Source organism: Heterocephalus glaber, unplaced genomic scaffold (assembly GCF_053883595.1).
Source record: "Heterocephalus glaber isolate CG9 unplaced genomic scaffold, H.glaber_assembly_v1.0 deba00001662, whole genome shotgun sequence".
In the NCBI taxonomy this organism is placed as follows: domain Eukaryota; kingdom Metazoa; phylum Chordata; class Mammalia; order Rodentia; family Bathyergidae; genus Heterocephalus; species Heterocephalus glaber.
The window spans coordinates 3,033,889-3,059,703 of record NW_028258403.1 but is presented as its reverse complement, the minus strand read 5'-3'; the positions used below and the strand labels follow the sequence as shown (position 1 = coordinate 3,059,703).

Genomic DNA, 25,815 nt, shown 5'->3' with positions numbered 1-25,815 from the left:
TTAGTTGCATAAAAATGTTGTAAAATGGCTTTCTCATAAAATCATCTCAGATAAAGACAGTTCAGGCTTTTATCTTTCCCTTATAGGATGCCAAACAGTGATTACTCTGCCAGCTAGTAATTGCCTTTAGGGAAGCTGCCACTCTCCAAGCAGAGGACAGGTTTCTCCAGTTGCCCTCTGGTGAATCCCCACTCCACTGACACCAATGGCAGGTGGAATGTTGACAGATAGGCAATTGGGTTCCTTTCAGAGACAGATCTCTGATTACATGAAACTAGCAGAAACTGAGGTGACAACTGAGGGGTCATGGCCAGGGCTACTCTCTGGTGGTTACACATAGGTTCTCCAGAAGAAACTAGCTCCTGACAGCCCACCCGGGTCATCAGCAGAAAATCTCCACATCTTGTCCTATCTGGACTCCTCAGTGAGGTGAAAGGGGAGCTCTGTCAGTGACCATCAGATATCCTGTCTCAGAGTGACCTGAAACGATGACATCAGAGCCCTTTCTTAAGCCTCTGTTAAGAATTGAGCTACATGTTTGGACTGCTTTCTCTACTGCTAATAAGACAGACCTCTAGACAAATGTTAAAAAACAAAACAAAACAAAACCCTGAATGTTTGATAGATTAAAAGCTGCCTGAACCTTTTTCCACCCTAGGACTTATAGCATCCTATATGGTGATTTCTTTTGGATGTTTAACCAGCTTGAGCTTTATTTAGACTTTTCCTCTATGGTAGTGAGTTAGAAACTCCCCTTAAACTTTTCTCCAACTCCTTGGAAGTTCATTTGAAAATCCCTCATTGTACATGCTTCCCCCAGGTTGTCAGATTATCCAGATATTGTCAACTGGTTTTACAAATACAATACATATTGTCTTCTATATATAATATATTGGGAATCTTTCACTGGTCAAAAATAATGTGCTAATTGTTATGATTTGGCTCTTATAGATCATCTAAAATTTTGTTAAGATAATTAAATAAAGACTCTTGGGCTTAGGAAAACTACTGGACAGGGCTCCCCTTGGTAAATAAAGAAGTAGCTGCCTGGAAAAATTTATTCCAGCCTTTGTTCACAAATGGGACGCTGATAATTTCCATATTCTTGAAGAAACACATTGCTAAACATATTATTGTGATATGTATACATTGGTCATGGTCAAACAGCTAAGTTTTCTGTGGGAAAACAACAAAAAGGTTTTATTTAAAATGTTCTTGGTACAAAACAAAATTAAATGACAAGGGATTTCATGTAACTGATACTCATTGTTATTTGATGGTAAATCCATGTATTGTAAATACATTCATGCCTTCTGGGTGTACAAAGTCTTCTAAGATATTGTTTATGGTAATGATCTTTTCGACTCATGTATCTGCCTTTCTCTTGTGCTGTGACTACTTGTTATAGGAGGTACATATCAAGCCATCGTGTAATAACCAATCAAATAATAATTTTTTTAAGAACTTATGTGATGGATATGTTATGTGGCACCACACTTTAGGATGTTCAGATGTCAAACAATCCAAACAATGTCACACACTAAAATTAGAGGCTAGACATTATGAACTTCTATGGTACATTTATAGGCCAATATGTATGTTCTCTTTAGAGGGAATCCTAACAATTAAGAGTTTTCTTTATGTCATTTAATGTCTTGTGATTAGATGGAGGTGTTTGACTGAAAGACTATTCCATACTAAGATGGACACATAAGTGTTACAAAGAAAATGTCATGATTGTCATGCTAGACATGTGTTACAAAAAATGTCTTCATGATTGTTATGCTAAAATACTATGTGTGGCTCTTGATCTTAAGTTTTTCTATATAATGTATAACTGTTGTTTGTTAACATTCTTCAGGGATTCAACTACTAAAACAACCATGGTTGATAAGAAATTACAGGCTCTTTAACCACTGTGCTTTATACTTCAAAGTGCTTAATGTCCAGACAAAATTATAATAGTTAAGCTCACTGCTCCTACTGCACTACTAATGTCACTGTTATTCTCTTCTGGATGTTCAACAACTAAAGTTTGGAGACCAAAACTAGAAAGGTAACTGGGCTAAGAGGACTGCCAATATTTTGTCCCTGGCCCCTCAAGGTCGACAAAGATCTAGGACACAAAGGAACCTTTCCTACAGGATCCCACATCTTTGGTAAGTCACCCAACCTCCTGAGCAGGGAGATTGCTGGACACCAGAGGACAAATGTACCATGTGCCAAGGAGGGTCACAAAGAGGGAAAAATCTCCCATGCTTTCACTGAGAGTAACATGGTCAAGCAAGGGTGTGACCCAGCCTGATGGCTAACACTGACAGAGGAGTGGAGAGGCTCTATGCATGGTTCCAAAGTGACTTAACTGACCTTGACAGATACCAAGAGGTTCATACTGATTGATACAGGTCTCACTTTAACTTGGTCTTAAACACCCAAGAGAAAAGAATAACCAAAAGAGGTATAAAATAATGCCATAGTAATAAGTTAGATATAAAAAGGGGCTTCAATCGCTGACCCCTTCTGGCAGTTTCTAGCTACACCAGTAGCTGACCAGAGTTATGGATCATTAGGGAAAACCTATGGTAGAATCTATAAGAGCTCAGCTAGAGTTTTAAATTTCTTAACTAAATTTGTCCTTCAAATTATCTCTTCTTACAGCTAAAACTAGAGAGACTTATGACAAAGTATCAGACTTATAGATAACCTTTATCAATAAAAGAATCTAAGAGCCAGCAGGTTACAATCACTACTTCAATTTCTAAATGTGACTTTCTCCCCAACATGCCCTTCCATTCTAGTGTGCTCATGCTTAGATTATACATGCTCTAATTTCTTAAAAGTTTTGTTTATTCTTGCCTAGAGGCTGACAAACTTCAAGCAGTCATACAAATGGAACCAATGAGAAAAATGTTAGACTTCTTTTACCGGGATCCACCAGATCAAACTTGTAAGTAGCTCATAACTGCTAAACTATACAATATGACTTCTATATTGAATTCTGAAGTCTCCTGGACCTTCTCCTTATCCTCTTTGGGGGAGGCTATCATTAGTTCCTCCCGGTGGAAACGTTTGTTGGATTCATAGCAATCCTGCTGACCTTATAATTTAGCCCATGTATTCTTAACTATTTCTTTGGCTTTTTTCTCCTTCAGACTTAAAGCTAAAGATAACAATGCCTGGTGCTGATGGAAGGTCTTTAGAAAGACCCTCTGTAGAGTAACTCTAACTGCTGATCACAACTACAACCCTCTTCAGCGGAAAGTAGTCAGAACAGTCTTCTCCCTTTGCCCCCTCAGAGCAGTTAGGGGTACTTCTTCAGGGGGGAGAATATTATAGACAGAGAAGTTAATTAAATATCTTTTAGGCAGTTAGACAGGGCCTCCCTTAAGGCACCAGCCCTCCAGAAGCCAACACAAGGAGGAGCCAACATGAAGAACAATTGAAGCATATTCACTGGTTAGCATTATAAAAAGAAGAGGCACTACTTCTTCTAAAGATAGATAGCAGTGATGGATATTCTAAATGGGAAATTCCTTATGTGTGACTTGTCTTCCCATTTAATCTCCACTTAATCGATATTACCTGGGTGACTGTACTTGTAATCTCTTTGGTTGGTCATGGTTTTGTCCCACCTCATGCCCACCTTGTAAATTTCCATTGGGTCTTATAGTTTTGTCCCACTTTGTACCCATCTCACCACATGGCTTTGCTGTATAAAACATCTTTGAAAAGTGGGGTGGGTGGGCAACCCACCTTCTGGTCCCCTCTTCTGTCTGGTCCCCCTTCTGCCTTTCTTAGGCAGAAGCTTTCTTTCTCTCAATAAATTTTTCCTACTCTTAAAAAGAAAAGAAAACTCCTTCCCTTCCCCCTACATCCAGGCCTGTCTTGTGGGCTCCATTGTGGGTGGCAGTGCTGCTGCAGGTGTTGGCAGGCAGCTGAATCTGCAGCATGAGAAGCTGTGTTATGTAAAATATTACAAATCTTCTTCCTCCCAAGGAGTTCTTTAAAATTATTGTCTGCTTGCTCTTTCTAGCTGGACTGAATAAAAGTCAAAGACACAAGTCCTTTCCCAGGACACTGTAGGAACCCATGGAAGTTGAGGATTGTTCTCCCTAAGAAGAAGTGTGCTTAGGAATGGCAGGTCTTCACTCCAGGACACTCAGGAATGAAGGGCTCTGCTGCAACAGAGCTCACCAAGGTTTAAATGCAGGATCTCACGCAGAGGAGATTCATCAGCCTGACTACTTTTTGAGGATATACTGTTTCCACAGTCTCCACACATGAGAATAATACCTCTAGTTATCTTTCTGTAACTTTTAGACTAATGGAGAGGATTACTATGATCTCTTTTTATTGTCATTTCCAGATCCTCCAACTCTCAGCACAGCAGCCAAGAGAAAAAACACAAATGAAACTCTCTAGAGCTACCCTATCATTCTGTGCATCAGACTCACAAAAGAATTTGGGCTTCAATAGTTTTGTTTCCTGCAGTGTATATTCACAATTCTGCCATTGCATGGAGCTGAGAATCTTCCTAGTGAGCCTTTAAACTGAATTCCTCTGCATGTGCTCGGATGACTTAGCTACCCCAATCTCTGCAGAGTAACCTAGACGGGCCAGTTTAGGACCTTATTAATCATGAGATTAATACAAGTCACCTTTGGCCTCTATAATTGCAAGAGGTTCTCAGAGTTATTGCCATGAGCTTCCAGTCATTTGTTAGTATGGCAAATTGCTGCTTGGGTAACCTTGGTTATTTAGATTGCTGCACGTGCATTTTCAATTTCTTCTTCAAGGCCAGCAGTGTAGTAGGTTTTCTGTTATATACAACATCCTCTAGGACTATTTTTTTCTTCTGAAGTATATATACATTTTTGATGGAATATATATAATATATAATATATAAGTCATTTTAACTTATATACACCTAAATAATATAGACACATGTTTATAGCTTTTATATATTTTTGTGAACATTTATTACAGTAAAATCATTGTTAAATATGGATGGATGCTGATACTGTAGCTCAAAGTAGTGGATGATGTCTCAGTCATGCTGCTGTAGTTTGAAAGTGTCCTCTAAAGCTCATGTGTTGGAAACTTAGCTTCCAAGTCAACAGTGCTGGGAGGTGGGGCCACCTCTCATGACATCTTATGTCATTAGAATTCTGTCCTCAAGAATAGATTAATGTCATTACAAATCTTAGACAAACCTGTGCATGACAATGATTACTAGATAAAACATCAAAGTCTAGATCCATGCAAGAAATTATCAATAAGCTGCATTTTTTTCATATCAAAAACTTCTGCTCCATGAAGGGCAATACTAGTAAATGAGAAGATAAGCCACAAGTTAGGAAAAATTATTGCAAAAGACACATCTGGTAGTGGACTATTACCCAAACTGTACAAAGAAATCTTAAAATTTAGCAATAAGAAAACAAACAAACCAAAAAATTGGGTGAAATGCTTTGAAAGACTTTATCAAAGATATATACTTATGGTAAATAACATTATGAAAAGATATCCCACATCATGTGTCATCAGGGAAATGCAAATTAAAAGATATCGCTAACATACTAGTCACAACACTAAAATAGAGAACATGACAACAAAAATTGCAGGTGAGGACATGGAACAACATGCACTCTAAATAATTTATTTATTTATTTATTGGTACTGGGGCTTGAACTTGGGACCGTGTGCTTGCGAGGCAGGTGGTGGAACCACTAAGCTAAATTTCTGGCCCCAATTCACTCTAATTTATTCTTGTGAGAATGCAGAGTGACACAGCCACTTTTAGAGACAGTTTAGAAGTTTCATATTGACTCTATATGACCAAGCAATCGAGCTCCTTAATATTGACCCAAAGTAATTGAAAATATATGTCTACAGTAAACCTTGCACAGAGCTGTTTATAGCAGATTTATTGTTAGTTGTCAAAATCTGAAAGAAACTAATATGAATTAAATGAATAAATAAACTGTGGTTTTATTCCATAAAAAGGAATATTATTCAGTGTTCAAATGAAATGAGCTTTCAAGCCATGAAAGATGTGAAGAAAAGTTACATGCATGTTACTAAGTGAAAGAAGTCAGTAAAAAAGGCTACATATGGTAGGATTCCAACTAAAGACAGTCTGGAAGAGGTAAACTGTGGAGAACTTAAAAAGGTCGGTGGTTGCCAGGTTTTGGGTTGGGAATATGAACAGGAAGAGCACAGAGTATGTTTAGGACAGTGTAATTATTCTGTATGATTCTCTATTGGGTGATATATCCCATTAAACTTTTGTCAAAATCCATATGGTATGAAACACCAAGGTGATCGCGAATGTAAAGCCTGAACTTTGGATGACTATGATGTGCAAATGAAGGTTCACCAGTTGTAACAAGTAGACTACTCTGGATGAGAATGTTGATAATTTGCAGGGTTGCTTATTTCAGGATATGTGAAAAACTTCTGTACTCCCATCTCAATTTTGCCATAACCTGAACCTACTTTAAAAACTTAATCTTTAAAAAATGTTGGGGTTTTGCAAATATGTGATGGGTGGAACACAGGTAGATATGAGGAACAGAGACAATAGCCATAAAAATAGACAGACATGTGAGTGGGTAATACTATACAGAAAAATATACATATTTAAAATGCTAAATGAAATTGCATCTAGTTCATAATTAAATGAATTATTTTTGTAGAAAGAGAAGGTATAATTGATAAACAATAATTGAAAAGGTCCACAGTAATGAAATGTATGGGGGAAGCAGCTATACCAAATCACCACTGCTCATGGTATGAGTTTGTGAAACCTCTCTAAGGGATAATTTTTTAATGGGTTACATTTCTATGAGTATGGTTCCCTTAGTGTAAGATTTAATTTTCCTATATTGAGTAATTGACTATTCTATTCTTCTATTTTATTTATTTATATTTTAGTTTCTTACTGTTTAATTTCTGCTCCTCAATTCATCAGAGACATTTCAAATTGTCTGCTGAGCTTCACAAGCTATCATTGCTTGCTTTGCAGTCTGTGGTGGACAGAATGGTTGGTCTATTCTATATTTTCTACCTGGATTCTCTCTTTTCATCCTTTCCATTCCACATACTCCCAAGACACAGACAGAGACAGACACAGACAGAAGACAGACAGACACACATACAGAACAATTTTTCTTGATAATTTGAGGATAACTTGTGATTTGATTCCCACATCTTCACACAAGGGTACTGCACACATTTGATGCTCCATGATCATTTCTCTCATTAGGCTCAGGTTTCATCTTTACTTGTTCTGTACGCAAACTTCCATGTCTGTATATGTGAGTTCTCATTTCTCTATATTTCATTTCTCTAATATTGTGTTGATTTCACTGCTATCATCTCTTTTGCTGTACTTTGTGGGTTCATGCCTCTTTCACTATCTTTACTATCTTTTTAAGAGGGTTTCATGGGGATAAAAGAAAACATGAACATTTAACTCATCACTGAGACTATAAACTAACTCGCTTGAGGTGATGTTAGAAAATCATACAATCCATGTAACTAACTTGGGACGTTAATCATTTATTCATAAGTACTTTCTTCAACTGTGCTTTGGACTCCTCCTTTATTGGGGGGGGGGTGAGATGAGGTATGTAGTCTAGCAGGCTGGCCTTGAACTCACTATGTAGCCCAAGCTGGCCTCAAAATCATGATGATTCTCCTGCCTCAGTCTTCTAAGTGCTGGGATTACAGGTATATGCCATTATGCCCAGACCCTCCTTTCTTTTGAATATCGGCCATGTCTACCTTATGATTTCCCCCAAAAGAAGTGCTTCTTTTGCATGAGAAAAGCCTCTTTAAAATATTTGCATACTTCTTAAAACAGCTTATGTTGGTCTTGTTTTCCTTTCTTCTCTTCTTTCTCTATCAAGAAGCCTAGGCTTTTGGGAGGCTGCAGCTCCCATATCACCTGTTCTTCTACATCCTGTTAGGGAGACAATATTAAGATGTCATATTTGGCTCTCTAATAGTAAGAGATCAATATCCGCCAATGTGATCTGTTTGTGGGGGCTGGACTTTGCCTGCAAATATAAATACAGAGCCTACTACACTGGCTTTGTGGCTTTCTTAAAATCATTTTAGCCCTTCATAAAGGACTATCACTGCAAAACTCTGCTTTCAGTTTCACTGGTGAAAAGCTGACTTGAGGGATGTCCACTGTTGTGAACACGTATAGGATTTCTCCTCTATCACACAGCACAGACATTGCTGAAACCACAGTGGATTCCAGAAGCAGACATCCAGCAGCCAGGCCCTTGGTTGCTCCTCAGAGTTTGTGCTCAGCTCCCCCTGCAGTTCCTGCCACTGTGTCACTCAGAGCACAGTAGTACACGGCCGAGTCTGACTCTTGCACTGAAGCTTTCTCCAAGTGGAAGGAGCTGGTTGCTTTATCATATGTGGCTTCAAACCCTTTGTTTCTTCCCTTCTCATTGACTGTCACAGCTTTTAGGAGGAGCTGTGGACCTTCTCCAGAGTATTGGACATACCAAAAAAGAGTAGGGTATCCCGAGGCTGTGTAAGTGCAGTTTATGGTCAGAAGACCCCCTTCTGCGGTGCTCACTTGGCCTCTCGTCTGTGTCACTGACTGTCCACATATCCTTCCTGGAGAAAATTAGATCTATGTCATTTTAGGCTTAAGCTTTTAGAGAAATTCAAAGATTTTATCATGTAGTAGACAAAGGAGTCTACATTGTAAAAGGCATTTTACTTACCAACTATTAAGAATATCACAGTTACTAAGCTGGGGGAAGTTTTCATCTTTAGGATGTCTCCTAAGTAAGATCTTGATTGCTTACATGAAGAACTATTGAAGTCACATTGAAATGATGAGCCTAGACCTACAATTCACAAAGGAAATGAGGTTGTGTCAGGAAGCTGCGCCCCCTGCTGGACAGGGGCTGATCTACAGCGAATGTTTTCCTGGACTTCTTCCAAGTCAGAAACATATTGTCACCCCTGACCTCATTTATACAGACATACCAGTCTTCAGGTGGCCTGTGTCAATTTGTTGGACGGCCACTGCAACCTCTAAGGTCTTTTTGTTTATAGGATACTACTGACATGAAAGTATTTTAGTAGTTACCCCCATACACAGGGTAATATTTAGTTGACTAGTCCCTCTCAGAAGGTATCATTTGTCTTGGACTTTTAATACAGTACTTTATATCCTTGGGTGTATATTGTGAGACAGGCTGAAATCCAGTAAAAGGCATAAATGTGAAATTTGGTGAAATTGTAGGAAATCATAAATCATGTCTTTATCATATGTTTCTGTGTTTCAGCACTGTTTCTAACATTACAGCAGTGACTGAGAGTTACTCCATGCCCAATTTTGTTAAATAAAGCTAAAATAATGGTCACTAGTCTTTGATTGAGAAATCACTGGTACAAATATTTTGTGTGTTCTAAATAAATGTCAATTTTTATCTTTTAAAAATTTTATTGCTATACTTTTGACATACATATGATCACACTCACCATAAGGAATTTCTACCTGTACATAACACATCTTAATCCTTTTTTTCCATTCCCTTCCCTTCCCTTCCCTTCAATCCTTCCTCTCCTCCTCATTTACAAAACTGTTTCCGTTGTTTTCCTTCCATTCTTTGCTTATTTTTTAATCCCTATGCCCTTCCTTCCCTTCTTCCTCTCCACTCCTTTCCCATTTGAACACTTTCTTCTTACTTTACAGTATCTATCCTCCATTTCAGTCCTTATTTACCCTTCAGGTTTCTCACACAAGAGAAGCAATGTGATATTTAAACATGTGCGTACAATTTATTTCATTTAAAATTATGTTCTCAAAGTGCATCCATTTACCTAAAAAATGTCTCAAGTTTATCCTTCTAGGGATATTATCATTTTAAGAGAAAATTTTCAGGAGATAGTATAAGTATGCTGCAAATTATTTATACTTTGAATATTAGGAATTTCAAGCTACCAAACAAAATGATTTTATAATAATCTTTCTTTGTACATGTGATCAAGTAAGTATGAGTGAATAGAAGACAATTTCGGGACTGGGGATTTAGCTCAGTGGTTCCTTCACCTGCAAGGACCGAGTTTGATCCCCAGTACAAAAAAAAAAAAAAGAAAAAAAAGAAAATTTCATGGAAAATTTATGCTCATGGAAAAACATGTAAAAATAATTTGAGAGAAATCCAATTGATAATAAAGGTTAAAAAAATCCTTTATATAAAACTGAAGAAAATAAAAGGTTTTTATAAATTGTGAAAAATAGCATTTTCCTGAGCAAAAAAAAAATAGAAAATCAATATTTTATGTTAATATATACATTAAATATAATTTTAACTTTCCAGTTTTGAAGCATTTTTTTTTGTTTTTCTTTCCTTTGTTTGCTTAAGGCATATTGACTATGAGGAAAATGGAACAAATTGTCTAAACATTTATGTTGAATAATACAAGAACAAAAATTATCAAAAAGTTCTGAAAAACAGTACTGGTGAAGAATGATTTATTCTAACAAACAATAATACTTACCATACAATTCCCTTCTGAGTTTGGCATAGAATGAAACAAATTTATCAATGGATCTAAATAAAGCACATGGAAACATCTTTTAGTGAAAGGGTAAATTTGATATATGAAAATGTTGCTCATTATTTTAGGACAAGAGAATTTCTGTTTTACTGGCAAATAGGCTTGTATCTCTTTCTGAGTAGTCCTGCCCAAGTATTGCTGGCAACTGCAGTCATTGACCAATTCATGATGTGAAGGATGAGGCACAGGAAAACCTTCTGTTCAAACACTGAGGTCTTCCATTCTGGAGCTGTTAAGAAGATGGAAGGAACTCTGACAAAGTTTATCACTGAGTATGCGTGTTTAGGAAGTAAGTGTAAGTGCCATTTATTCACACCAAACAAACCTAAGTCAAACTAATTCATTAAATAGTATAAAAAACATGACTTACAAAAGGAAACAGATTTTAAGGTTTTTCTTATTTAAAACAATGATTGCCCCATAATATTTATCAATTCACTGTGGGGCTCCTCTGAGAGTGGCATACAAAGAACCAAATAGATCAATGGAAATAACAAGCAGGTGGAAATAGTTTATAATAGTAGGTGGAATTCAATATATTAAAAAGATGATTATCATTCTAAGAGAAATGATGCCTTCCCTTCTTTATATACAGATAAAAAGGTTGACATCTCTGTGGAGGAGGCACATTATATATCTTTGTGAGAGCCATGAATTATGGGTCATTTTATGGATGTGGCTGATGAGGAACAGGGAACCCCTCACTATGGAAATTGAATTTTTCTGTGCTAGAGGTGTTTAGAAGGTGGAAGAAACACTTGGTGCAAAGTTTGTCACACACCAGGCACCTTTAGAAAGTAACAAAGACTACTATTTACTCACAGCAAATAAAGCTATGTCAAACCAACCCATTAAATAGTACCAAACAACATAATGTCTTTAAAATTAACAGTGAGATTTCAAGTCCTTCATTATTTAAAAAAGTCTGTAACATTAAATTTATTCAATAAATACTTATTGGATGGATCAGCACAAAAATGCAATAATTCATAAAGATTTTTACTGAGTTTTCAGTAATTTCCTTCTGCATTTCCTTAGCCAATATTTTCAGCTGGCTCTGAGAGCCAAAAGGGAAATTGTTTATAGTAGCTGTACTTTGTTTTCAATCTTCGTAAAAAATTCTGTCTCTAACTTCAAGCCACAGCTTCATGAATACAGATGTTTCTGATTACTAACAACTGTGGATGTGGTCATGAACCTGAAAAGGGGTTTGCTCAGACTGAGTGCCACAGCCCTGGCCACTTCCACCTAGGATTATAACTTTCTGCCTTGGTCCTGACAGCAGGTGGCTGTCTCATGCAGACCCTGGGATTTTGGATCACTTCCCTGGAACAGTCTTGTCACTGTAGCCTTGCTCAGTGCACAGAAATACACCACTGAATTCCCCAATTGTGAACCTGATATGATGTAATGCAATTAGTAGCAGCCTTTGGTTGTATTTTGCTAGTTGTAAGAGTCCTGAGGAATGAGGAACCCCATCTCCCCACTGCTGGTCTTCTTGTGCCAGAGGAGACTGTAACTGGTGTCATAGGTACAGTGCAGAATCACAGCCTCCGTCTCTTGCACCAGCACTGCTGGCTGGGCTTGAGTTTCCTTCTGCACAATGCTGGATACTGAAGTATGAAGGATCAGAGAGTTTAGGGAGAAGTGATGTGGGACAAAAAATTCCATATTTATGCCATGTTTTTTCTTCTTCCCATATTCCCAAAAAGAAACTTCCTATATGCCAGTCCTTAGGTCACAGAGGAGGCCAATTCCCACTGAGACCTTCTTACCCAGCCATTTCCAAGCCATGACCAACTTCAGCAGCCTAGAGAGAGACAGTTTTCATTTTTATTCTAGATGGAAAATGTACCTTTCTTCTTGAATTTCAGTGCTCTGCATTGTGATGTGAGCCTGACTCAGGAGGGAAGAAATACCAGGCTCTGTGCTGCTGCTGCTGTTGCTGCTGCTGCTTAGAGCAGGAAACCGAGATTTCTTGGTGCAGCAAATGAGTGGGATCAGGTCACACTGCTCTGTGCCCTCGATGATAGCCTCATCCAAACTGAATTCCTTCTGACTTAACCAACTCTAAATTTAACTTGTCATTCACATCCCACCTTTCAAAATCTAAGGACATCTGTCACGATGATTCTATATAGAGACATATATATTTCATATATTTAACATTTCTCCATTCTGAGTTTCTTCTATTTTGTCATTGCCTGTATAATAGAATTCCAAATGATTTATTGAGTGAATTGCACTTTTCTTGGATACATAGCCTTTAGGTCAAAGCAATATCAAGCAGCGGTCTCCTGCAAATACGTTCTTCCATTGAGAAACTTTTACCAAGACCTTTGCTGAAGGGCAGAGGTGCTGCCAAGGAAGCCAGTGCTTAGAAATGGATCTTCATCCCATGACATTTTTATCCTAATGAATGATTTTTCTATTTTGTAAACCATTGGGTAACTGAGTTTTATTTTCAGGAATGCCTTTTGGCAAATGATGAAGCATTCACTAAATACAATTTATCTTTATTGCTAGAGAAATAACACCTAACTAACATGATTGTCAGACTCTGGCTAAATACCAGAATGAAAGAGAAATGGCAGAAAGCATATGTTTGTATTCCAGTCTAGCCACAAAATAGGAATTACATTATGTAAACAGATCTGGTGTGGTGTGACATCTTGTATGAGAATGTCATGAACTTCAAATATAAAATTCAGAAACTGCATTTCACTTTCTGGACTCCTTTTGACATATTTAGGAACTTAGATATGTAATTGGTGCAATTCTGTGCTTTTTGTATTAAATTATTTTGTGATAAAAGAAATAGTGTCATACTATTTTCCTTTTCTCAAAGAAAAGTATTTTCATTTATTCTGTGTTTTTTCCTTTGAAAAATTTTCATTTGTACATTTTATTTTACTAGTAGTTATATTTTTCACAAGGAAAATGTTGTGGTTAGAATTATGTTCTCCATATCTGTACTACACTTCATTGTTTTCAGTAATTCCTATTTAGTTTTTAAACAAATCTTTTCTCCTTTTGAGTAATGACATCCAGAAACAGATCTTCCTAGTACCTTCAGGACTGTCAGTTGCAGGAGATCAGTTTTCCTTAATCTCTTGATTTCAGTGACCATTCTTGCTAACAATGTATGAGTGACATTCATTATGTTGATGTCTTTTCTTCAAGGACTGTCTGTCTGGGATAGTAAATACACATTACTATTTTTAGGAAAGTTTTTAGAAATCGTCAGTGGATGACGCTATCACTTTTGACTCATTCTGCAGCAGCCAATGAGCGGTGGACTGATTTACTGGCAGAATAACAGTGGTTCAGTCCAAGGTTTTTCTTTCTGCCCAAGGTGTCAAACATTTGCAGAAATTGTAACTCTGGATTCTGGCAGCCAAACTGCTCAGATCAAGACTTTCCCAAATCCAAAGTGCAGAGCTCAAAACAGCTGGTCTCCCTGAGGCATTTTCTTTTTGCTCAGCAATCTTGTCCTTCAGGAATGAGACAGAGGACAGACGGCTAAATAGGGAGTAGGAAATACTATTTCTTTCTACCAGCCCTCATTTACTAGCCAATTGTTTTACATTTGCATTTTTTTATATAGCTTCTGCCTTTGTAGAATCAAGTGGGACTAGAACATTTATAAATATTCTTTTAGATATACAATTCTGTTTGACCAGTCACAGAGAATTTTTTCAATTCTTGTTTTTTATTAGTACATGTCTACATTATATAATAATTATATTTGTTATGGGGAGTTGGTACAATGTTTATGAAGGGCTGGTTGTGTGAAACATGGAGGGGTATGAGAATGGGGAGGAATTGTCCTGCAACATGAAACCACAGGACCATTTTCATATTCACCTGCGATCTAATGTGCCTGAGGTGACGCTAACCAATCCTTTGGCTTGTTACAAGGAAAGACAGCATTTATAGGATGAGTTCCTCTCAAGTTTCCATTCCTCCTATAACATTAGTGAAATATGATAGATCAAGGAAAGAGTAAGTTCATAGAGAAATGGAATAAAATGTAACTCTACTAAGTATAAAGTTTGTCATAAGCAGTGAGATGAAATCTAACAATTCTATGCCTGAGCCATTGGTAACCAGAATGCTCCTTTGTGAAGATCTATTTCTTATATCTATAGTATGTATTATCTTCCTTGTATGAACTACATACACACATGCACATACACTTCACCAACTTAGGCTGGAAGAGGTTGGATGAGGTACTAATAGAGGCAGAAAGCACATTCTCACACATTCTGATTGCTTTCTGAATTCATGGCCTTCCATCCAAGTGTAGCTTGGGGGTTTAACATCCCAGTCAAGGCTGGTTATAAAGTTTGTGGGATCTAATGCAAAGTGAAAATTTGATATCTCATGTTCAAAAATCAGAATAATTGCTATTAAGGAATATAAAGTGGTCTTTACAAAATAATCTGTTGCTTATACAGCACAATAGGATTTATACTGACATATACATAACATATAACCTTACTAACTGCAAAAGAATTAGTGTTCTAAATTTATATGAAAAATAAATAACATTACTTTATGAATACAACATCTTGATTAATCATAAAACTTTTCTGCTTTGGTCTTATTAGATTTTCAAAATTTATTCTTTCAGCAACTTCATTTTCAAGCAGTATAGTAGGAAGTGATGTCAGATGCTCTTGATAAATGCAAGATTGCAACCAGAATTTTTGATAATTTCTGATTTTGATAAGGGATGCAGCCGATACTAAAGATCTTAAGAGTATTTTATCTGCTGTGACAATATTAGTAACGAATATCTAATAAAGTAGTTTGAAATATGAATTTTAGTAAACCTAAAACTGATGACATCGATGACATGCAACATATCTGAATCTATGGGACACAATGAAAACAGTCTTCCGAGGGAAATTCATAGCAGTGAATACTCACATTAGGAAAACAGAGTGAGCCCAATTAATGCTGAACCTCAAGCTTCTAGAAAAAGAAGAGCAGGAAAACCCCAAAGCTCATATAACAGAGGAAATTATAAGATCATAGCAGAAATCAGTGCAATGGACACTAAGACACAATTAAAGAAATCAGTGAAGGAGAGTTGGTTCTTGGAAAGAATAAACAAAATTGACAAACTCTTAGCCAATCTTATCAGACATAGGAAAGAAAAGGCCCAAATCCATGCAATTAGGAATGAAAAGGATGAAATTACAAGGGACCCATCAGAAATGCAGAGGATCATCAATACCTACTTCGAGAACCTATGCACCAGTAAGGTGGAAAACACAGAAGAAATTGATTCCTAAATGCGTATGAATTACCCAAGTTGAATGAAGAAGACCTAAAAATTCTAAACAATCCAATATCAATAAATGTAATTAAAAACTTACCAACTAAGAAAAGCCTGGGTCCTGATGGCTTCACTGCTAAATTCTACAAGACATTTAGAGAGAAACTACTGCCACTATTGTTTAAACTCTTCAGTGAAATTGAAAAGGAAGCAGTATTCCTGAAATCATTCCTGGAAGCAAGCATCACCTTGATCCCCAAAGCAGAGAAAGACCCACCCGAAAAAAAGAACAATAGGCCAATCTCATTAATGAACATAGATGCAAAAATCCTTACTAAGATACTGGCAAATAGAATGCAGAAGATCATATACCTTGACCAAGTGGGATTCATCCCAGGGATGCAGGGATGGTTCAGCATACGCAAATCAATCAGTGTAATACACTATGTCAATAGAGCCAAGGACAAAAACCATGTGATCACCTCAATAGATGCAGAAAAAGCATTTGACAAAATCCAACATGCATTTATGATAAAAACCCTATAAAAACTTGGAATAGATGGTCTCTACCTCAATCTGATAAAAGCCATCTATGAAAAACCAACAGCTAATATCATACTAAATGGTCAAAAACCGAAATCCTTCACACTCAAATCAGGAACAAGACGAGGATGTCCACTATCACCACTCTTGTTCAATATAGTTCTGGAAACATTAGCCAGGGCAATTAGACAAGAGAAAGAAATAAAAGGAATATAAATAGGAAATGAAGAAGTCAAATTGTCATTATTTGCAGATGACATGGTACTCTATATAGAAGTCCCAAGAACTCCACCAAAAGTCTTCTAGACTTAATAATCAAATTCAGTAAAGTGGGTGAATACAAGATCAACACACAAAAATCAATAGCTTTCCTCTACATGAACAAGAGAGTCACTGAGAGAGAAATAGGGCAAACAATTCCTTTCACAATAGCATCCAAAAACTGAAATACCTAAGAATCAACCTAATGAAAGAAATCAAAGACCTCTTCTCTGAAACTGTAGCACTCTGAAAAAGAGAGATTGAAGATGATTTCAGAAAATGGAAAGACATCCTACCCTCCTGGGTAGGAAGGATCAACATAGTGAAAATGGCCATACTTCAAAAACTTCTATATAGATTCAATGCAATCCCAATTGAAATCCCAGCAGCATACTTCATGGACCTAGAGAAAACAATCCAAAAATTCATTTGGAACAAGAAGAGACCCAGAATAGCAAAAGCAATTCTAGGCAATAGAGACATGGCAGGGGTATCATAACCCCCAACTTGAAACTATACTACAAAGCTATTATGATAAAAGCAGCATGGTACTGGCAAAGAAACAGACCTGAGGACCAGTGGAACAGATTAGAAGATGCAGAAACAACCCCAAACACTTTCAGCCACCTCATCTTCCAAAAAGGAGCCGAACACCCTCACTGGAGGAAAGATGGCCTCTTTAATAAATGGTGCTGGAAAAATTGGGTTTCAACTTGCCAAAGATTAAAACTAGACCTATATCTCTCACCATGCACTAAACTAAAATCGAAATGGATTAAGGATCTAAATATTAAAATGGAAACACTGAATTGGCTGGAAGTTAGGTAGAACTCTTGTAGACATTGGTGTAGGAAAAGATTTTATGAACAAAACCTCAGTTGCCCATGAACTAGCACAAACAATCAACAAGTGAGATCTCTTCTTATTAAAAAGCTTCTGCACAGCAAGAGAAACCACCAGCAGTGTGAAGAGACAACACACAATGTGGGAAAAAATTTTCACCTGTTGCTCCTCAGACAAAGGTCTACTATCTAGAATCTATAAAGAACGTTTTAAAATCAGACCTCCCAAATTTAAAGACCCAATCCAAAAATGGGCATCTGAAATGAACAGACATTTCTCAGACAAAGAAGTAGAAATAGCAACTAAATACATGAAAAAATGTTCAACATCACTGGTCATTTGAGAGATGCAGATGAAAACAATGTTGAGAGTCCACCTCACTTCAGAAAGAATGGCTGCTATCATGAAATCAACCAATAACAAATGCTGGTGGGGCTGTGGGGAAAGAGGAACCCTGCTCCAGTGCTATTTGGAGTGTAGACTGGTGCAAGCACTGTGGAAATCAGTATGGAGATACCTCAAAGAACTAGGACTGGAAGTCCCATTTGATGCAGCTATTCCCCTGCTGGGTATCTTCCCAAATAATTAAAAGAATCATACCACAGTGATATATGTGCACTCACGTTTATAGCAGAACAATTTGTAATAGCTAAAACTTGGAAGCAGCCCAATTGCTCATCAACTGGAGGGTGGATAAAGAAAATGTGGTTTTTTTAAATAAAATGGAATTCTACTCAGCCATAAAAAATGAGAAATTAGAGACTTTTATAGCTAAATGGATGCATATTGAAGTGATGCTCTTAAGTGAAATAAATAGGACACCCACGTGTAAATACCAAATAGTTTCTCTAGTGAGAGAAACTGAAAACATAAATAAGGACTAAAAGGTATAATGGATAACATGAAATAGGAAGAAAAGGGGCAAAGGGGAAGGGGAAGCGAGAGGGGTAGGGGTAGGGGAAAAGAAAGAAGGGAATGGAATTAACATGAGAAAATGCAAAATAGAAACAAAGTCTTTGTAAATAGAGAGGGATGGAGGGGTTGAATGTAAGGCAGGGGAATGGGGAAAAATAAGAACCAAGAGAGATTATGTAAAGGTGCAAATTTCCAATGATGAATGTCATTATATTGTATACCTAAAATGTACCAGTAAAGTAAAATTTTTAAAAAATCAAAACATTAAAACTGAATCTAAACATATCAGCAATCACAACATGAATCAAAATAAATGATCTGATTGTATCAAAATTAAAAATGGTATTACATCCTGAAGATGAGCTAAACACATACCATATTTTGGTAAAATGCAAAGACTACTGAGGTGCTCTGGTCGTTTCTGACCTCTGATACTTCTTACTAGGCCCATCTTCAAAGAGCTCAGTGAAGGAGTCTAGGTCAGCGACAGAGAGGATGATTGGAGACCATACTCAGGACCTCACCCTTGCCAGGCAGGCGCTATAACCACTGAGCTAAATCCCTGGCCTACATTAAACTTATTCTTAGTGAAATCTAGGACCTCTAAAATGATGGAGTAATTTACCCTAGAGAAAATGAACACACAATACAGCTATTGGATTTCGGAATCCATCACCACCTGACTTTTGCAAAGCAGTATTGTGATCTTTTATGAAGACACATTCAGATCAACTTCGCTCAGCTGAGCTTTGGATAGCCTTGCTGGCAGTGAGCTTCCAGTCCAGCGAAGTATGTGATAGGAGCAGGAGAAAATTACCTTAGCTGCTAACATTAAAAATAGGATCAGTGTGACTGAGTGTAGTGCCTGGAGTTCCAGATGCTAGCGAGGCTGAGGCAAGAAAATTTCTTGAGCTTAAGAGAATGAGACCAGGCTGGGCAACAGAACAAGATCCTGGCTTCCCCACCTGCATGCAAGTGTGTGTGTTTGTTGAAGTGTACAAAATAACAACCTAGAATGAAGTCCTTATCTAAGACAATGAAGAAAGATTGACTTTGTATATTTTAAGTAGGATTATGAAGATTCAGTGGCTTTAGATGGACAAGAGATAATATAGGAAAAGTCCTTTGCCTTCTTTTCTGGCATGATTAGAATATCACAACCAATTCTGGGTACCACATCATCAAGGGAAAATGAAAAGACTTGAACATGTACTGATGATGTCATAACCCTTTTACTTCTTCCTCTTGCCTGGTTGATTTGGCTAATGTTTTGAGAATGTGTCTGAACAGGAGTGGTGATTGTGGACATCCTTATCCTGTCCTGATTTTTAAAAGGAAAACTTTTCTTCTTTTAATATGCCAGTAGGTTTGTGATAAACAGGTTTTATCAGTTCGAGTTAAGGTGCTCCTATATTATTTTCTTCAGGTTTCTTTGTTTAATCACAAATGGATCTTAGATTTGTCAAAGGCTTTTTCTGCATTTATTGAGATGATTATGTGATTTTTGTCCGTACTTCTGTTTATGTGATGTGATTTGCCTATGTTGAACTATCCTTGAATCCCTGGGATGAAGATTAGTTGGTCATATTGTATAATCTCTTTGATGATTTGTTGCATTCTGTTTGCCAGTAGCATGTTGAGGATTTCTGCTTTTATGTTCATTAAAGAGATTGGCCAGTAATTCTCATTTTTTGGTTCAGTCTTTTTCTGTTTTTGGAATCAGGGTAATGTTGGCTACCAGGAATATCTTTGGGGGTATTGTTTCCCTTTCCATTTCATTAAAGAGTTTGAGAATTATTGGCATTAGGTCTTCCTTACAGTTCTTGTAAACTTCAGCTCTGAATCCATCAGGTCCTGGGCTTTTCTTAGTAGTTTTTTTTTCCCATTAAGTTTATTGGTACATTTTAGGTATAAAATAGTTACATTCATCATTAGGATCTTCTACCTTTACATGACACATTTTGGTTCTTATTTTTCCCCCATTTTCCTGCCCTCCTTCACCCTCTCCACCCTTCCCTATTTACAAAGACTTGTTTTTTTTTAATCTGAAAATATCTTAATTTCTCCTTCATTTTTGTAGGATAGCTTGTCAGATAGAGAATTCTCAGTTTACTTTTTTCCTTTTAGTATATATCAAACTACCACCTTCTAGACTCCAAGGTTCCACCCACCTGGCCTCCCCAGGTGTTGGTTATAATCCCAGAGCTTCAAGCATGCTAGGCAAGTGCTCTACCACAAGCTACATCCCCAGACCTGAACTCCAAGATTTCTGATAAGAAATTTAAAATCTTTATGATCTTTTCTATGTGATGAATCACTTGCTGAATCCCTCTTTGTCTTTAGATATTTTGTATCTTGGTACAGGCCTTTGGGATCCTCATGGAGTTTCACATTACATCTATGGGGAATTATCAGTATCACTCATTTTTTCAGGATGTCTTCTGTCCATGTACCTTCCTTCTATTGGGGGGCTATGAAAATGCCTATGTTAGTCTGCTTGATCTGCAGATCCCTTTGTCACTTTTACTCAACTTTGTTCTTGTTCCTTACACTTTATATTTCAATTGTTGCTTACAAGTTCAGTGATTTCCTTATTCCTGTTCATATCTGTGTTTGAATATCTCTGGTAAATTTTCCATTTCAGTTATTATACTTCCCAGATCCACAATTTGAGTCTTATTGGTTTGCTATTTTATTTGTACATTCAATTCCTGATGTGGTCCATGTGCTTCTTTAGCATTCTGAGTATACTTAGATTGTACAAGCTTTGATCTACTAAATTTGCCATGGGACAGTTTCTGTCAATTTACTGTTTTTCTTTAATAGGCCATACTTTGTTTCTTTGGATTTTGTTGTTGTCGAAAATCTGACATTTGTATATGGTGGTTAACTCTGGAAAATAAAATTATCTGCTATCACTATGATTGGCTGGATTGGTTTTGTTGTATTGTTTCAGGGTATGTGTCCCAGAGGTCAGCTTGAAAAAAATACTTACGGTCTTTCTCAGCTCTTTTCTGAGCATGTGTCCTTCCTTGGAAATGTGCAGTGACTAAATTCTCCAGAACATGCAGTTGTTTTTGAAATTTCTTTTTCTTTCTTTCTTTTTTTTTTTTTTTTTGGTACCGGTGATCGAATTTGGGTCCTTGCACTTGCGCAGCAGGTGACCAAACCACTGAGCTAAATCCCCAGCTCTGTTTTTGAAATTTCTTATCATTAGCTTTTAGAAGGTCTCAATTCCTTTTTTGTTTGATTTTTTTGAGACAGGGTCTCACTACATAGCCCAGGCTAGCCACCAACTCGAGATCCTCCTGCCTCACCCTCGCGAGTGCTAGAAGTGCAGGCCTACACCACAACCCCTTGAAGGTCTAATTTTTTTTTTTTTTTTTTTGTACTGGGGATTGAACTCGGGACCTTGCGCTTGTACAGCAGGCACCAGAACCACTGAGCTAAATCCCCGGCCCTAAAGATCTAATTCTTAAATGTCTGGCCCCAAGAGGGTAAACAAACAAGTAGACAGGTAGTAGTCCTTTAAATTCCCCTAAGCCAGTTTAGCTAATAGGCATTTGCAACAATGGTGGCCCACTTCTGTGTCTGCACATCCACCATCAGACATAGCAAATGTCCATTAGAAAACAGAATTCAAAGACAAAGTCTTTGGTGTCCACTCTGACTTTTAACTCCAGGAATCTCACTCTGCCATGAGGCTGGGGGTGACCATGCCAAAGGCTGAAATTAACTATAATTTATTGGATGAACAAACTCAAGTTCCAAGAGTAAGATCTATTTCTAACAGCACAACTATTTTCTATGTGGAGAGATTAATCCCTAGTACTTTCTACTTGATGTCACTGGAATTTTTGTATTTCTTAATGTAACCATTTTTAGCAGGCATCTTTATATCCCCAATATACAACACTGTAAACACATCTATCCATAAAAACATCTTTGAATTATATTACAAAAACCATAGAAGACACAACACACAGGTGTACTCTGAGAGTGCACTACTTGGCAGCATGACTTGCTAAGTGGAACACATCTGTTTTTAACTACAGATAAAATAGTGCTAACAATTGTCTTTTAATCAAGAAGTGGTATTTTAAACATTTACTACTTCATTATGTTCACTTGTTATATTTTACCATGCTTGAGGGTTTTAAGCTTACATAAACCTCACAATTTTATCCACTAAAGATATCCGATAACAGGCTCCCAGGAGGTAGTCTTTTTTTTTTGGTACCAGGGATCGAACTCAGGACCTTGCTCTTGCAAGGCAGGCAGTGGAACCACTGAACTAAAAGCCGGCCCAGGAGGTTGTCTTTATGGCAGTGTTGGGGTGTTCTTGTGTTTTGCTGAACACGTAATTTTCAACAATGGTCTACTAAAACAGGAGGTATCACATTTAACTGCTGCAATACCTTAGACATTTTATTTCCAAAAAGTACTTTTGCTTCAAAAATAAATGTTCTATCTTGTTCTCCTTTATCACTTGGCCAAATCAATATTGATTTGTAATTAAAACAAGAAGCCAAAAAAAAAGCCACCAAAAACTTCAGTATATCAAAGCTATTTTTCTCTGGAAGTTTATTTTGGATAAAGCAGTTAAAGACAGATTATAATAATATATTGTACAAAAGGACTAGAAAATAATTTGAGAATATTTTAAGTACAGGGTCCTGATACACTCTTAAACAGGTTTTCTTCCAAGCCTGCAGGTCAGAGCTGGTAGCCTTCTGCATATACCACAAGGTGAAGATGTTCTCTTCATTTAAAAAATGGCTATTCATGTGTGATAAACCAAAGCTACCTCTTCCAAAGTAAAGATTTTTCTCCATCAAAAACCCCAATAGTCATACCAATAAATCTTTCAATTTGAAATCTGGATCAACTCTATAAAATGCAGAAACACTATCTAATCAAAATATTTGTAATATTATGCACACCTCTATAGGGTTAATCATCATTTTCAGCAACAAGCCCTTTAGCTATTTCCGTCGTTTTTTCAGTTAATACATTATTCTAGTTTTATGAAATCATACCAAAAGAGCCAGTCTAGCCAAACCATGTCACTGAAAAAGACACTATCTTCTGTCTTTTTTAGCAGCTTTCCTCTTTCCAGAGAGTAAGTGCCTGGGCTTCATACCAACACATGTCTATCTGCCTCCCCTTTCCTCCCCAAGCGATTCATCTTCTGAGCATTCTTCATCATAGTCTTGGCTTTCTTCACCATCTTTACATCCTGAAGACCAGAAACATCACGTGGAGTTCGAGAGCAACTCCGACTCCGGGCTATCGAGGTAGGTGGAAGAGATTCTTCCTGCTTTCTTTTCCTAGTGACACTTCGAGACCTTCTTGCCTGGACTGCATAGTGGGCATTGTCTTTATCATCCATGTTAATACCAAGACCTCGCATCTCATTCTCCAAAACTGTCCGCTGAACCTTCTTAGCAGTTCGGGGCATCCTAGGTCCCTGAGTATTCTTTTCCTTGGATTGCAGAATTTTCAATTTCTTTTTTTCTCTAATTTGTTTTGCCAGGTGTCGGATTTCCGCCATTTCTTCATCTTCACTTTCAGATTCACTGTCATACTCTCCAGCACCTGTTCTTAATTCTTCTTCTTTTTCTAACTCTTCCAATTTCTTCATGATAGCAGGATCGATATAATCAGCTACATTGTGCCCTTCCCAGATCTCTGGTATCTTATCATATTTTTCGGATGAATTCATTAAATCCCAGTATTTTTGAAGATCCAAAATATAATCATCTCCCATTTCCAACTCAAGATCTCATTCCCTTTTCTTCTTGGGCTCCCCAATTTCCATTCTTGTTTTTTCGTGCTAGTACGCCTTCTGGGATGAAGGGGGGCCTCTCCTTATCATCTCTCCTGTTCGGTACAGCTAAATGCAATCTGTTCAGCACTTCATTCACTTTATTTCCTTTCATTTTGATTTCTACTCAATGAGCCAAAAACCTATCACAAGCCTCTGTTTTAACTTTAATAACACCTTCCTCAGTCAGGGTGCTGGTTTCTAGAACAGGGAATCCTTCAGTCTGCAAGTCTATTAATCTTTTCTGATCATCTTCCGCAAGTTCAGCTATTCTCTTCACATCACATTTGTTTGCTACAACTATAAGAGGTTTGTTGATAAAGAGGGGTCTGATATTCTGGAAGAGCTCTAATTGTTCTTTCAATCCATGTCCACACTGCTCAGACAAATCCATGACATACAAAACTGGGGCGCGAAGGTGAGCCAGGGCTGTGATAGCTTGCATTTCAATGGTGTTCCGATCCTCTAAAGGATGATCCAAAATCCCTGGAGTATCTACAACCTGCCAACGTAGATACCTATAATCCATGTGCCCAACAAACAGAGATTTGGTGGTAAATGCATACGGCTGCACATCCACATCTGCTCTTGTCACCTTGTTGATGAAGCTGGATTTCCCAACATTTGGGTACCCACGCAAAAGCAGAGTCCTTGTATTTGGATCAGTGGTTGGCTAGCAGGACAAATGCTGACGCACTTGTTCCAAATACTCCAAACTCTGCTTCTGTCGCTTGATAATAGTGCACATGCGCCCAAGGGCAGCCCACTTCAGCTGCTTGCAGCGGTAGAGAGAATCGCCATATTTCATTAGCTGCACATAATCTTTAGCAACATTGTCCACTAAAGTTTTGGCAATATTTATTTGTCCTAGAGCCAACTTGTAATGATCCTTATCATAGAGAATATTCATCAAATCAGCATAAAATGGATGGATATCATCCAATTTGGGAAAATCTGTTAGAATCTGTGAGAGTCTGTCATGGTAATTCTGCTGGGTAAATTTGACTTTTCTCATGTAAAAATGTCTAATGCGATTAATTTGATAGTGTTTATGAATAACTGTTGGAGTCTTTCGTTGGGTCTTTGACAATGTCAGGTCAATAAAGTCCTTGGCAGACGGTACTACCGTGATCTTCTTAAAGTTATAGTGCGCCATGCCGGCGGAGGGAAGCACGAGGAGCCGCGGCACGCTGAACTGCCCTTCAGCTGTCAGCAGTAGGCGGGACTTCCGCTACCAGGCGCCTACTTCACTCTTAGTAGTTTTTATATTTCTTTTTTAATTTCATTATCAGTTATTGGTTTATTCAGTATTTTTGTATCTCCTTGGTTCAATTTTGGTAATTCATCTGTATCTAGGAATCTATCCATTTCGTCTGAATTACCCAATTTATTGCGGTACAGGTTCCCAAAGTAGTTACTAATAATCTGGATTTTAATGATGTTCATTGTGATTTTACCTTTTTCATTACTAATTGAATTGATTTGAATCTTTTCTTTCCTTTTTCATGACATTGGCTAAGGATTTGTCTACTTTGTT

At 37.4% G+C, this 25,815-nt stretch overlaps 1 pseudogene and 1 gene segment (V, D, J or C); both read right to left on the bottom strand.

Annotated features, from left to right (window-relative positions):
- Positions 1 to 25,815, bottom strand: part of LOC101705873 (T cell receptor delta constant-like) — a 670,370-nt gene that overhangs the window by 633,138 nt on the left and 11,417 nt on the right.
- On the bottom strand, positions 23,518 to 25,454 carry LOC101703810 (GTP-binding protein 4 pseudogene; annotated as a pseudogene).